This window comes from Bos mutus, chromosome 21 (assembly GCF_027580195.1).
Source record: "Bos mutus isolate GX-2022 chromosome 21, NWIPB_WYAK_1.1, whole genome shotgun sequence".
NCBI lineage: Eukaryota > Metazoa > Chordata > Mammalia > Artiodactyla > Bovidae > Bos > Bos mutus.
In genome coordinates, this window is record NC_091637.1 from 16,013,473 (window position 1) to 16,029,100 (window position 15,628).

The 15,628-nt window shown below is 46.8% G+C and overlaps 1 non-coding gene across 1 annotated transcript; it reads right to left on the reverse strand.

Annotated features, from left to right (window-relative positions):
- Positions 1-9,220: 9,220 nt before the first annotated feature.
- TRNAG-CCC (transfer RNA glycine (anticodon CCC)) lies at positions 9,221-9,293 on the reverse strand. Its single transcript has one exon. It is a non-coding gene; the product is annotated as a tRNA-Gly (tRNA).
- Between the last annotated feature and the right edge of the window lie 6,335 nt (positions 9,294-15,628).

Sequence of the window (15,628 nt, forward strand, 5' to 3'; positions counted from 1 at the left end):
CCTGGATAGCTGTTCTGAATATTTCACAGAATATTTTTAAAATTGAAAATATTTTGAAGTAATTTCAGAGTTAGAGAAAAGTTATTTAAAAAGTATAAAGAATTGCCATGATGGCAGTGGTTTAGTTGCTTAGTTGTGTCTGAGTCTTGCGACCCCATTGACTATAGCCTACCAGGCTCCTCTGTCTGTGGACTTTTCCAGGCAAGAGTACTGGAGTGGGTTGCCATTTCCTTCTCCAGGGGGTCTTCCCAACGCAGGGATCAAACCTGCGTCTCCTAAGTCTTCTGCATTGGTAGGTGGCTTCTTTACCATTAGTGCCACCTGGGAAGCCCCCAAACGAGGACATCTTCTCATAAAACCACAGTATAATTACCAAAAGCCAGAAATTAACATCAACACAATACTGTTATTTAATTAACGCGTGCTTAGTCGCCTCAGTCACATTTGACTCTCTGTGACCCCATGGACTGTAGCCCGCCAGGCTCCTCTGTCCAAGGGATTCTCCAGGCAAGAACACTGGAGAGGGTAGACATTACCTTCTCCAGGGGATCCTTCTGACCCAGGGAGTGAACCTTGGTCTCCCACATTGCAGGAAGATTCTTTACAGTCTGAGCCACAAGGAAAGAATAATGAACTTTATTAAAATTTTGTCGATTTCTCCACTAGTGTTTTCCATTTCATTTTCATTTAATTTCATTTCAAACATTTTCCCACAGTTCCGGACCTAATCCAGGATCACATATTGCATTTAGTTCTCGTGTATATTTGTGTCTTTAAAAATGAGTGAATTTGTTTTTTACTTGATAGTGGCCTTTAATTTTTTCCTTTTCTTGCTATTGTGAGTCAGGGCCTTGTAATTGAAAGTTTTTCTGCTTCTGGGAATCATGGATGTATCTTAAGTGGCTGGCAGACCTGGTGATGGAAAATATATAAATCCAGTAAATTCCCTGGTTGTTGAAGGGTTAGGATCACGCTCTCAGTGAGGAGGGCCCGAGTAGTCAGGGAATAAAGTTCCCACAGACTGTGGGGCATGGCCAAATAAACCCCATAAACTGACACAAACCTGAACTCAGACCTGCTAGTTCCTAGCTGTGTGACCTTTGGAAAATTGCTTCACTTCTCTGAGCAGCAATTTCCTCTATAAACTGTAGATCATAATCTGAGTCTTGGAAAGTCAGTATGAGGATAAATGAAATAGATAATATCCAATGAAAACGTATCCACTGCAGGGCCTGGTGGAAAAAGCTCTATATGCACTTTCTTCCATTCCCAGAGGGAATCCTTTTTTATCATATTAAAAGTATTAAAGAATGCTCAAAATATTTGAAACTGTGTTTTCATTTTCTTAGATTTAAACCACAAAGTAGTTTAAGTAAACTTTTAAAGACTGTTCATTACCTCAACTTTTTCAACCATTGTAAACATTTAAAAGATCTCTATAACATTTTTTTTTGGTATATGTTAATTCCAAACTCCTAATTTATCCCTCCCTCTGCTTTCCCTTTGGTAAACGTAAGTTTATTTTCTAGGTCTGTGAGTCTAGTTCTGTTTTATAAGTTAATTTGTATCACATTTTGATTCCACATATAAGTGATATCATATGATGCTTATCTTTGTTTGACTTATTTCAGAAGAGGAACTAAAAAGCCTCTTGATGAAAGTGAAAGTGGAGAGTGAAAAAGTTGGCTTAAAGCTCAACATTCAGAAAACGAAGATCATGGCATCTGGTCCCATCACTTCATGGGAAATAGATGGGGAAACAGTGGAAACAGTGTCAGACTTTATTTTTCTGGGCTCCAAAATCACTACAGATGGTGACTGCAGCCATGAAATTAAAAGACGCTTACTCCTTGGAAGGAAAGTTATGACCAACCTAGATAGCATATTCAAAAGAAGAGACATTACTTTGCCAACAAAGGTTCGTCTAGTCAAGGCTATGGTTTTTCCAGTGGTCATGTATGGATGTAAGAGTTGGACTGTGAAGAAGGCTGAGCGCCGAAGAATTGATGCTTTTGAACTGTGGTGTTGGAGAAGACTCTTGAGAGTCCCTTGGACTGCAAGGAGATCCAACCAGTCCATTCTGAAGGAGATCAGCCCTGGGTGTTCTTTGGAAGGAATGATGCTAAAGCTGAAACTCCAGTACTTTGGCCACCTCATGCGAAGAGTTGACTCATTGGAAAAGACTCTGATGCTGGGAGGGATTGGGGGCAGGAGGAGAAGGGGACGACAGAGGATGAGATGGCTGGATGGCATCACTGACTCGATGGACGTGAGTCTGAGTGAACTCTGGGAGGTGGTGATGGACAGGGAGGCCTGGCGTGCTGGGATTCATGGGGCTGCAAAGAGTCGGACACGACTGAGCGACTGATCTGATCTGATCTGATGATAATTTCTAGGTCTATCCATGTTGCTGCAGATGGCATTATTTTATTCTTTTTAATGGCCGAGCAATATTCCGTTGAACCACATCTTCTTCATCCATTCACCTGTCAGTGGACACTTAGGCTGTCTCCATGGCTCTGGTAAACAATGCTGCAGTGGACATTGGGATGCATGTATCTTTTGGATTAGAGTTTTCTCTGGATGTATGCCCAGGAGTGGGACCACTGGATCATACGGTAACTCTCTTTTTAGTTTCTTAAGGAAACTTTATACTGTTTTCCACAGTGGTGCTTTTTTTTTTTGTCTACACCATGTGCCTTGTGGGATCTTAGGTCGCTGACTGGGGCTTGAAACCAGGCCCTCACCGGTGAGAACGTGGAGTTCTAACCACTGGGCAAAAGAACTCCCAGTGGTGCTTTTATAAATGAAAGTTTTTGTTTTGAGATAATCGTAGATTCACATGCAGTTATAAGACATAATTCAGAGAGAGCTCATGTACCCTTTATCCACGTTGCCTCCTTGGGAACTTCTTGCGGAACACTGGAACAGCCGTCTCCAGAAATTGGTGATGGACAGGGAAGCCTGGCGTGCTGCAGTCTATGGGGTCACAAAAAGTTGGACATGACTGAGCGACTGAACTGAACCGAACATTAACACAGTAGGGCACACAAACTTCTCCAGGCCAGAAAGTAGTCAGACTGGTCTGTATTTCCACTAAAAGAGCAATACTTGAGAAAAAAAAATTTTTTTTGGAAAACCTTTTCAAAACTTGAAATCAGAGATTCTTATTTTCCAATAGTGAGAGTATTAAAAAGAAAACAATTCTCAAGAAACAAGATTGTTGAAATATGAAAAATTCCCAACAATTGATAAGATACTCTGGAGCAGGATCTCTAACAACATGCAATGTTGAGACATAATGATTTTTCTCGTAATTGCCAATTCTGTAAAAGTAAGAAAAACAAATCCAGGAGGAATTGTTTGGCAAGTTTCATGAATCTAGCTTAAGTTTTGCATTTTTGGTGCACTTCCTTCAGTTGCAGGACCTAAGAAAGGCAGCATCAACCCCAAGTATAAGTGATTATAGAGAAGCTGTGATTGGCGGATGGGCGAGGGGCCATGAATGAGCCATGGCTCCCACTGCAGACTTAAGTGATAATACTTGATGTAAAAACTCAAGTTACGCCAGGCAGGACATTTAGCACATAAGTGAATAAATAAACTGTTTATAAACTGACATTTGACTCTTTATTCCACATCCCTAGAAAGTTTGGGTTTTCAGGTTGACCCCCACACTTTTTTTAAATAACGTATTCTTACTAGGAAAATGGAAGGTCACTTTGCGTTTGGCTGTCAGGGAAAGTTTTCCGCCCTTCTTGGCTGTGGGATAAGAATTTAACTATGTCTCCTCTGGCCATTTAACTTCCAACACAGTCAAGGCAGAGCTAATAGAAATAAACGTGGAAGCAGGGCAGCAGGTTGGGAGCTGATTTGCATTAGAACTTCCCTGAATACCTCGAGTTTGCAGTTTTTAGGATGCCCTGAGTTGACCTGCAGGAATGTAATTTAACTAGTTTGCTACCCATTTAAGCCTCAGGCATGTTCAAGCTATATGTTTTTTTTTTTTTCCCCCATCAGGATTCTAACAGTGTAATTTATTTTCTCCATTAGTGTTCACTCCTGAATGCTGGTTCAGATGCTTATTGGGAAGACATGGAACTGCTTGACAGTGTGGGTTTTGGCTTTGCTAAAATTAATTAAATTAAATTAGTGGCCCCGGGCACTGGATGGTGGTCTTTAAGATTTTCTCCTTTGTAAGCAGGAAGGTAACTGGCTGTACTCTTCAGTATCACTGGAGGTTAGTGAGTTGACACAGCTGTGGTGGGTATGTAGGTATAGGTTGGCACAGGTGGTGACACAGGTAGGTGGTAGCTTGGCACAGGTGTGTCCTGGGCTTAAACAGAGTCCCCAGAAGTTGATCATCTGCCCCTTGCCTGCAGACCTTGGGTCCCACCCTGGGCTCTGTCTAGCCCTCCCTCCTGCTGAAGTGGGCTCACTGGAAGATGGAGAAAGAGCTTATGTCTCTTGGTGTTAATTTACCATAGTGTTAGTCGCTCAGTCGTGTCTGACTCTTTGCGACCCCATGGATGGAGTCCACCAGGCTCCTCTGTCCATGGGCTTCTCCAGGCAAGAATACTGGAACAGGATGCCATTTCCTTCTCCAGGGGATCTTCCTGACCCAGGGATCGAATCTGGATCTCTGGCATTGTAGGCAGATTCTTTACCAATTGAGCCACCAGGGAAGCCAAAATCACATCCCACCGTCCCTGGGTGGGCTTGAATCACCAACATTTTGTTTAACAGCTGAATGTACTAACCGATTGCACCGGAGTTCCCATCAGGATGTCTGTGTGCAGGTGTGTGGAGGGGTGTGTGTGTGTCTAGCAGCTGAGTCCTTTCCTCAAAACCCAGTCTTCTTTTCCCCAGACTGGCAGACAGGTGGGGACTGTGATCATCTGGCCAGCCTCTCTGCACCTGGCCTGCCCACTCCAGAGTCCCCGCCCTGCTCTCAGCTGGACATCTCGGGCACCTGAATTCCCTTCTGCCTTGAGTCGAGAGGTCAGCCTCACCTAGGGGGACCAGCAGCCCAAAAGAAGCTCTGCAGAGGTCTGAACCTCATATGGGAGACAGGCTCAAATCTTTCCCTGTAGGATGCCTCCAAGCTCCAGGCACATCAAGGGAGTGGCTGCCCAGGCATCTGCAGTATTCAGTGCCAGTCCTCAGGTGACCGCTAGGGGGCAGTGTGGCCCGACTCCTGCTGCCACCTGGTGCCCCACGGCCCAGCCCTGCTGGTTGAGCAGTGCTGTGTGCTGCAGTTCAGAGCCATGGCCCGCAGCTATCGTCACCACCTACACCTGCTGCTTCTCCCCCTCGACCACAGCCTCAGGTCAGAAACCCTTTCTTGCCTCTGAGCCCCGGAACGTCTCTTTCATGGGACTCCTGGGGGCTGAGCAACCAGAAATCTCACTTGGCATTTGGCATATTCTGGCATTTCTTGCAATTTTTAGTGTAACTTATGTCTACATTCAGTTTTATGTTTCCAGAGGGAAGGGTCCGACTCTTTACAACTCTATGGACTGCAGCCGACCAGGCTCCTCTGTCCATGGGATTCTCCAGACAAGAATACTGGAGTGGGTTGCCACAACCTCCTCCAGGGGATCTTCCCAACCCAGGGATTGAACCCATGTCTCCTGCCTTACAGGCAGATTCTTTACCACAGAGCCACTGGTGAAGCCCCATTTCTGGGTACACCCAGATATTCCTAGATCCATGGCCCTCCGTCCGGTCTCACTCCTCAACTGTGTTCCTCACCCTCTGTTTCCTTATCCATCAAATGCGGACAGTACGCATACATATTTGCCTCACTACCCACAAAGGACATGCTGTTTGTGGTTTAGTTGCTAAGGCACGTTTGACTTTTTGTGACCCCATGAACTGTAGCTCACTAGGCTCCTCTGTCCATGGGATTCTCCAGGCAAAAATACTGGAGTGGGTTGCCACTTCCTTCTCCAGGGTATCTTCCGGACCCAGGGATCAAAATTTGCCCCTCTGTCTCTGCCTCTCTTGCATTGCGGTGGTTTCTTTACCATCTGAGCCTCTGGGGAAGGACCCATGAAAATGACATGTTTTCCCCATAACCTCTTCAGGGGCTGAAGGATTAAAAGAATAAACACAGCAGTTAGGAGTTGAAGGCTTAGGAGGCAATCAGGCATCCCTTTTGAAAGCCTCTTGTCTCTGGGATGACCACTTTGATGACATCACGAGCTGTGTATACAGCATGGCTCCTTGGCAAGTGTAGGGGGCTTCTCGGGGTCACTGATGGGCGTGACGACCTGCTCATTGCCCTAAACGTCTGAGCTAGGTTGTGGTTCTTTGACCTTGGATTATGTCTCAGTTTTATGCTTTTCTAAACCCTCTCATATATATTTTTTCCCATTAGTTGGTACCCAGCCTGTTGTGGCAGCTGGGACATCTGCTGGGGAGACCTGCCTGGAGTCACTGAGCTGATGGTGGAAGTCAGGATGGAAAGGGGATTGCTCTCTAGACACCTTCTGTCTTCTTCTCACTCTCACTCCTGCTCGGAAGTGGATGCTGTCGGGGACTTCCCTGGTGGTCCAGTGGCCGAGAGCGCTCCCAGAGCAGGGGGCTGGGGTTCCATCCCTGGTCAGGGAACTAGATCCCACATGTAACAACTAAGAGTTCACATGCAGCAACTAAGACCTGGCACAGCCAAATAAATGAATAAATAAATATTAAGAAGAGAAACAAATGCTGTTTTCAGGGCAGGAGGGCACTGTGGGGCAGCGCCTTGGGCACCCTGGCAGTGCCATGCCTGTGTTCCCATCACCCACAAGAGTGGCCAGTCACTGCATCATCTGGTAACTTCTGAACTGGCCTCGGTTACTCAAAGTGTGGTCCATGGATCAGCAGCATCAGCTGGAGCACGTTGGAGCTGCAGCGTCCCAGCCCACCCCAGGGCTGCGCCGGAGCCCAAGGGGGCTGCCGTCCTCCCCATGAAACCTGTGTGGTCAGCGCGGCCTGTTGAGTGAATGGTCATCAGTCATGGTATGCGTGTCGGTGGTTGAGGGGTCCCCCTTCCCAGGCCCTCAGTGATAGATACAGGGACCCCCAGGTAGGCAGCTCTCTGCTCTGAGCTCAGGGGTCAGATTCATGCATTACAACCCCCAAGGGCCTCCTGGAGCCCACTGATCTGACTTTAGGCCCACGTGGAGGTCACTGAAGCCCAGCAGGGCCCACAGCCTGAGGACACTGTGTCTGTGGCCTCTCCCCTCTCACAAGGCCATTTCTGACCCTTCATTCTCCTCCGGCGAGGGGGCAGTCTTCCCCAGTGCCGACCCAAGCCAGACACTCAGCAGAAACCCTAGTCATTTCCTCTAATGCGAAGAGAAAGGCGCCCACTTTATTAACAACATAAATCCCAGAGGGTCTGCATCAGTCTTAATTGCTAAGCACGGAGGGCCCACGTGTTCATAAAAATGCTCTGAAGAGGCCCTGGGAACCCCTGTACCACCCCTGGTAGCATCCTCCTGTAAACACACCCATGTCCTGGAGTGGAGCACATTGTCTTAGAGAGAATTGTGTCAGCTGGAACCAAGCTGAATTCAGCCTAATGCAAAATTCATGCCAAAGGATGGATGGCAAATGAAAGATAGTTTATTAATCCAGCTTATTCAAGGCTCCTAAGAAACAGTCGGGTGGCAGAAGCAGCCCATGAATATTCTTGATGCTAATTGGGATGGTGCTTCCGGCCTCTGCTGGGCGGAGGTGGGAGGGGGCAGGTCGGGAGGCAGTGTTCACAGTCCCCTTTGGGAGGCGAAGAGTTGGGCCTGGCTGTGAGCGGCCACCTCCCGACTGTGGCCCGGCTAAGGGAGCCATGTCCCTGCCCCATCTGGACGACTGGATCACGGCCCCCTGCGACACGCACCGTCAGTTGTCCCCCGCATTCCTCCCTGTGGCTGCGCACGCGTTGGTGAAGCAGGATCTGTATGGAGCTGCTCCTGATGAGGAGTCAGGGGCGGGGGGCACACGGCATGGGCGGGGGCCTGGCATCCCAGCTCTGTGCCTGCCAGCCACGTGGCTTCAGGGACACTTCCTGCCCCGCTTGGCTGTAGCTTTCCCTCTTCACCATGTTCTAGGGGTTCCACGAGGTAGGTGTGCAGAGTCCTGGAAGGGGTCTGGTGAGCGCTCGGTACACGGTAGCTGTGTCACGTCGATTCCCACGGTGGTCCCACTGACCTCCATCCTCTGAAGGTGGCCTGGCCTACTGACTTGCTTTAAAACATTTTTAAAGACTTTTAAAAAATGTGTGTGCTCAGTCGCTTCAGTCATGTCTGACTCTTTGAGACCCCATGGACTGTAGCCCACCAGGCTCCTCTGTCCATGGGATTATCCAGGCAAGAATACTGGAGTGGGTTGCCATGCCCTCCTCCAGGGGATCTTCCTGACCCGGGGGTCAAATTCGAGTCTCTTACATCTTCTGCACTGGCAGGCGGGTTCTTTACCACTAGCACCACCTGGGAAGATCCTTTTTAAATAAATATTTAAGAGTCGTTTCGGAGAAGGCAATGGCACCCCACTCCAGTACTCTTGCCTGGAAAATCCCATGGATGGAGGAGCCTGGAAGGCTGCAGTCCATGGGGTCGCTAAGAGTTAGGCACGACTGAGCGACTTCACTTTCATGCATTGGAAAAGGCAATGGCAACCCACTCCAGTGTTCTTGCCTGGAGAATCCCAGGGACGGGGGAGCCTGGTGGGCTGCCGTCTCTGGGGTCGCACAGAGTCGGACACGACTGAAGTGACTTAGCAGCAGTTAAGAGTCGTTTTTAAATTTTCAGTTGTTCGGCTGCGCCAGGATTTAGTTGTGGCGTGTGGGTTCTCGTTCCCTGATCGGGGATGGAACTCAGGCCCCCTACACTGGGGGAGTGGAGTCAGCCGCTGGACCACCAGGGAAGTCCCTAAGAGTAGCTTTAAGGTCTCAGAAAAGCTGAGAGGGAGGTGCAGAAATGTCCATAGACACCCTCACCAATGCAACGTCCCCCACCAGAGTGGTGTCTTTGTCACAAGTGACGTACTTGCACTGACGTATCCTTGTCACCCAAAGTCCATAGTTTGCATGAGTTCGCTCTTAGTGTTGTACGTTCTGTGGGTTTGGACAACTACGTAATTATACGAATCCAATCCATCATTATAGTAGCGGACAGGGGATTTCTTTTTTTTCGGTTGTGCTGGATCTTAGTTGCAGCAAGCAGGATCTTAGTTCCCTGACCAGGGGTCGAACCCGGGCCCCCGGCATTGGGAGCACAGAGTCTTAACCACTGGACCACCAGGGAAATCCTGCACACACAGCATTTACACCGCCCTAAAAATCGTCTGTGGACCACCTATTCATCTCTCCCTTCCTTCTAACCCCTCACAACCACTGAAAGGACCTTTTTACAGTCTCCACAATTTTGCTTTTTTCCGGAGTGTCTTATAGTTAGAATAATACAGTACGTATGTAGCCTTTTCAGATAGACTTCTTTCACTTAGTAGTATGAACTTAAGGTTTCCTCCTCGTCTGTTCATATCCTGATGGCTCATTTCTTTTCGGTATTGAATACTATTTCATTCTCTACGTGTATCACGGTTTTTTTTTTTAATCCATTCACCTACTGAAGGATGTCTTGGTTGCTTCCAAGTTTTGACAATTATGAATAAAGCTGCTATAAACATCTGTGTGCAGGTTTTTGTGTGAACATATGCTTTCAACTTCTTGGGAAGAATGCCAAGGAGAGCGATTGCTGGATCATATGGTAAGAGGATGTTTAATTTTACAAGAAGACTAAAGCTGTCTTCCAAAGTGGCTGTACCGTTTTGTGTTCTCACCGGCAGCGAGGGGACATTCCTGCTGCTCCACAGTGTCACCAGCATTTCATGCTGCCCGTGTTCTGGAGTTTGGACATTCTAATAGGTGTGCAGTGGCATCTCGTGTTGCACAGTGACTTGATCTAATAAACAGCACTGCAAAGGTGATGGAGTACCCCCTCTGTGATTAGATCACAACAGCCACGACTTTCCTATTGTTAGCTCTCTCTCTCTCTCTCTGGCCCTCCGGTTGCTCGCTCTGTTTACCAGCTCCATGCGGCAAGGATCAGGAGAAGGCCTCCAGGCAACAGCCAGTGTGGAACGGAGGCCCTCAATCCAAGAGCTTGAGAGGAACAGAATCCTGCCACCAATCACTTATGTGAGTTTGGAAGCAGATCCACCTGCCGGCTGACTTACTGATGAGTGCAACCCCGGTGGTACCTTCAATGCAGCATGGGAGAGATCCAGACCCAGAGGGCCCAGCTAAGTCACACTTGCATTCCTGACCTACAGAAACTGTGAGAGAACAGATACTGTTTTTCAGACAGCAACTTTTGGGATCTTTTGTTATGCAGCAGTAGCTAACAGACACAGTAGCCCCCAGAATTTGTTTATTATTTTAACTGTCCTAACTCTGGTTAATGATATTAACAGGGGGCACAGCTAAATCACAGAGAAGAGGAATTTCTGGAATACTGATTTCTCAGCCCCCATGCTGACTTAGTTCACTTGGGTTGAGCCCCAGAGGAGGCTGACATGCACCCCTAGCAGGAAAAAAATGTTATTACAGTTCACGGGCTGACTATTGCAAAGAAGCAGGGAGCTTTGAAAAAATGCTGAGTTCTGGCCTTGTTGTGGAAGACTGATTCAGTAGACTAAGAGTGAGACCAGGGATCTGAAGTTCAAAAAAACAACCTCAGGTGTTTCTCACAATCATGTCGGGTTGGAAACTCCTGGCTTAGGTGATATTTGCATTATTTAGCTAATGTGCACATTCTCTGCAGTGTCTGCCTAATATTAAAACAGTGGCTTCTATTCCTGACTGCACACTACGATCACTGTGGGAGCTTTTAAAAGAATACCTTACCTGGCGCCCCACCCCAGACTAATTAAACCAGCGTCTCTGGGGTGGGGGGGCTCTGGCACTAATATTTTTAAAAGCTCCTCTGTTAAATCTAATGTGCAATGAGGGTTGAGATCTTCTGTTTTAAACCTTTAATGAACACATAGAATTTACTCATCACCTGCACTTGGAGGCTGTGTTTGATTATTGTCTGTTTTTAGTCTTTCATAGAACTGATTTTTTTATTCAAGATGTGAGTTTTCCAGCCTGATCTGTGTAAACCTGTTGGGATCTGTATCTCCCTTTGAGTTGAAGGCTAGAATTCCACCAAGGTGGCTGAAGATGAGGCTTGCTTTAAATAGTTTTTTGGGCAGCTTCACCTATTATTGGTTAGGTTTGTGGAAGAACTGAACCTTTAGGTCTTTTCCACACACACTGCTCTTGAAATAGTCTCCTCTATTAGGTATTTTGGTGGTGATTCTTTTGATGGTTGTGACCAGAGAGGCAGTGAGCCTGGGTCCTGAGAGCTGGTGGGACGACCCTTTAGGGCAGGTCAATAAAACAAATGGGCTTCCCTGGTGGTTCACTGGTAAAGAATCTTCCTGCCAATGCAGGAGGCATGGGTTCGATCCCTGGGTTGAGAAGATACCCTGGAGAAGGGAATGTCAACCCACGCCAGTATTCTTGACTGGAAAATTCCATGGACAGAGGAACCTGGTGGTCACGACTTAATGACGAAACCTCAACAAATCCATTCACAGATGCTGTGAAGTACATTTAGGAAGAACTTTGCTGCATGCTCTTGGAGACACCCTCGGTCTCAGAAATGCATGCGTCACCACTGGAACAAGGCTATGTAGTGTGGAGTGGGGCGAGGTGTCAGGCAGACATTCTATTGCCTGTTAGCTACCTACTAGGTGCTTGCCTGATTTTTGTGATGATTAATCCTTTAAATATTGGTTCCCAAACTATGCTACCAAGATCAACAACATCAGCATCACCTGGGACATAGATAGAAACGCACATTCGGACTGCTCAGTCATAAAAAATGATGAAATAATGCCATTTTTGGCAATCCATGGACCTAGAGATGATCATACTAAGTGAAGTAAGTCAGAAAGAGGAAGACAAACATCACATGGTATTCCTTATATACGGAATCTAAAATATGATCCAAATGAACTTATCTACGAAACAGACTCATGGACACAGAGCACAGACTTGTGGTGACTGAAGGGTGGGGGATGGGAGAGGGATGGACTGGAATTTGGGATTAGCAGATGCAAAGTACCATTGATAGAATGGACCAAAAACAAGATCCTACTGTACAGCACAGGGAGCTATATTCAACATTCTATGATAAACCATAATGGGAAAGATTATGAAAAAGAATGTATATATATATGTATAAGTGATTCACTTTGCTGTATTGCTATGGAGAAGGCAATGGCACCCCCCTCCAGTACTTTTGCCTAGAAAATTCCATGGACAGAGGAGCCTGGTGGGCTGCAGTCCATGGGGTCGCTAGAGTCGGACACAACTGAGTGACCTCACTTTCAATTTTCACTTTCACTTTTCACTTTCATGCACTGGAGAAGGAAATGGCAACCCACTCCAGTGTTCTTGCCTGAAGAATCCCAGGGACAGGGGAGCCTGGTGGGCTTCTGTCTAAGTGATTCATTTTGCTGTATAGAAGAAATTAATACAACATTGTAAATCAACTATAAGATGCACATGCGTGTCTGACTCATTGAGACCCTGTGGCCTGTAGCCCCCCGGGCTCCTCTGTCCATGGGATTTCCCAGGCAAGAATACTGGACTGAGTTGCCATTTCCTCCTCCAGAGGATCTTCCCAACCCAGGGATCAAACCCACCTCTTGTGTCTCCTGCATTGGCAAGGATATTCTTTACTATAGTACCACCTGGGAAGCTATATTTGAATAAAAAAAAAAAAAAAAAGAAAAGAAACCACTCCTTCTTACACCTTAATCTTGGACTTCTAGCTTCCAGAAATGAGAAAGTAAGTTTCTGTTGTTTAATGTCCCCCACCAAAAAAAAAGAAAGAAAAAAGAAATGCTCATTTTCGGGCCACGTGGGACCTGGTGAATCCGAAACTATGGAGGTGGGCCCCAGGGTGCCTGTTTTAAGCCCCCAGATCTTCAGTTTGAGAAGCACTGCCTAAAACATCCTCAGTCCTTTAAATAACCGTGTGTTATCATTCTCATGTAGATAATTAACCCTCAGGAAGGTGCTATCTCCAAGCTGCCCCAAACAGGAAGTGGCCTCACAAAACTGAAATACACACCCAAGTCAGCCCAACCCCAAAGTCCTCAGAGCTCGCACCATATCCATCCTGCCTTGCAAATAAAATCCAGAGTCTACTTTTATTTCCAGCTTCTCCTAACACTCCTTTTCCCCCCAAGGCAGCCCACCACTTCTCCCTTTTGTAGTCATCTCTCAGTCAAGGAAGCCTTCTCTGCCTTTCTTTCTGAGTTTTGTCTGTGAACTAGTTAAGAGGTTTGAAGAGGTGGTATCAACAGTTGTTGTCACTCAGTCGCTCAGTTGTGTCTGACTCTTTGTGACTCTATGGGGTGCAGCACATTGGGCTTCCCTGTCCTTCGCTATATCTTGGAGAATGCTCAAACTCATGTCCATTGAGTCAGTGATGCCATCCAACCATCTTATTCTCTGTCATCCCCTTCTCCTCCTGCCTTCAACCTTTTCCAGCATCAGGATAGCAACAGTGCCTGGTATCATTCTGAGTAGTCTTTGCAAACTAGAAAACAATGCCAGCAAGTCAATCTTTTGTGCAAATGGCAGTGAAATCCCACTAACTGGCTCCCTGGCTCTGGTTTTATACAGTAAAGTCAATGACAATTCTGTTAGTCTTGGTCATTTTAAAGGCAAAAGACACTGGGCATCTGGGGAGTGGGTTCAAGGATGGAGGCTGTGTCTCACTGATGCTCAGTCCGGAAGGAAGTTAACAGAAGTGCTTAAACCTTTAGTTTCCAGCTCATCAGCCACCAGACCACAGGGAGGAGGAGGGCAGCTCATTAGCATAAGGTGACCCTGAAATTCTGGCTTTCAGCCTCTCCAAAACGCTGAGATCCACGAGATGGCAGCAGCCACTAAAGCATCACACACATTGTCCCTGCTACTCTGGGGATTTCCAAATTAAAGAAATATATATATCTGCAATCTGGAGAAGACCATGAAAGATCCTTCATGCCAGCCCTGCCTCCATCCTTCCAGAACTGTCTGAGCCTGAATCAATGTGAACACCCTGGTCATAAAGTGATCAGGGAAAGGAGCTCCTCCAATCTCTTTTGTGTAGTCAAAGGACTTATTTGTTTACATATTTCCCATCCTCCCAGTTATTTTTTATTGCAGCATAATTACAACCTCCTAGTTTTGTATTCTAAAAAATTCTAACCTATAGACAAGCAGGAAGATGAACACCTGCTTACTCTTCACTCCAGTCAGTCGATTATTAACATTTAACTACATTTATCTCCTTTCTCTCTCTCCCATTTTGGTTGAAGCATTTTAAAGTAACTTGCAGACATTCTGCTGTTTCACCTCCCAGCGATTCAACGTGCGTCTCCTAAAATGAAGACATTTCCCCACACGAGCACGACATCAATGTGACCCTCAAAAAATTTATCCATACTTGAATATTTGTAGCTCAGTTGGTAAAGACTCTGCCTGCAATGCAGGAGACTCTGGTTTGATTCCTGGGTTGGGAAGATCCCCTGGAGAAAGAAATAGCAACCCGCTCCAGTATTCTTGCCTGGAGAATCATAGGAGGCAGGCGGGCTACAATCCATGGACTGGAAAGTCAGACACGACTTAGTGACTCAACGACCACCATGTAATATATGGTCCCTACTTAAATAGCCCCTGTGATCCCAGGTATGGTCTTCTTTTTATTGGAGTAGAGTTGCTTTACAATGTTGTGTTAGTTTCTGCTGTACAGCAGTGTGAACCAGTCATTTGTGTACATATACCTCTCCCGCCCCCTCCCGCCCCTCTAGGTCATCACAGAGCCCCGAGCTGGGCTGCCTGGGTTCTACAGCAGCTTCCCACCAGCTGTAGATGTGACACACGGTGGTATCCGTCTGTCTGAGCTACTCTCCCAGTTCATCCACCCTCCCCTCACTTCCCCTGCCCCCAGTGTCCAGTCTGTTTGGTGCGTCTGTGTCCCTGTTCCTGCCCTGGAGACAGGCTCATCTGTTTCTACATTCCACGTGTGTGTGTTAATACACCATAGTTGCTTTTCTCTTTCTGTTCTTTGCAGGGATTTTCAGTCCTGGTCTGGAGTCCACTCAAGAACCATGCACTGCATTTAGTGATCATGTCTCTTTAGTTGCCTTTTTTTTGTTGTTTTCTAGAACTGTCTTTCCTCTTTTGGGGGAGAACTTTCTTCCAGGATTTTGAGATTCTTTTGACAGTCCCGTTCGTTGGGCTTGTAGACTGTCCGTCAGCCTGGATCTGTTTTGTTATTCCTGTATGTTTAGATTCAAGGTCAATATTTTGACAAGAATTTGATCAGGTGTCCTTCCTGTTGCATCACCGTAACTGGCGTGTGCTGATTCCTGGAGATGCTGAGCTGGGGCCCCTGGCTGGGGTAGAAGACCCGAATTTAGGGTCCTGCTGTGCGACTGCAGACCAGACACTTAACCCCCTGAACCTGAGTTCTCTCCTTTGCAAAGTGAAGGGTTTGGACTTGAGAATGTGTGGATTCTTTTGACTCCAATA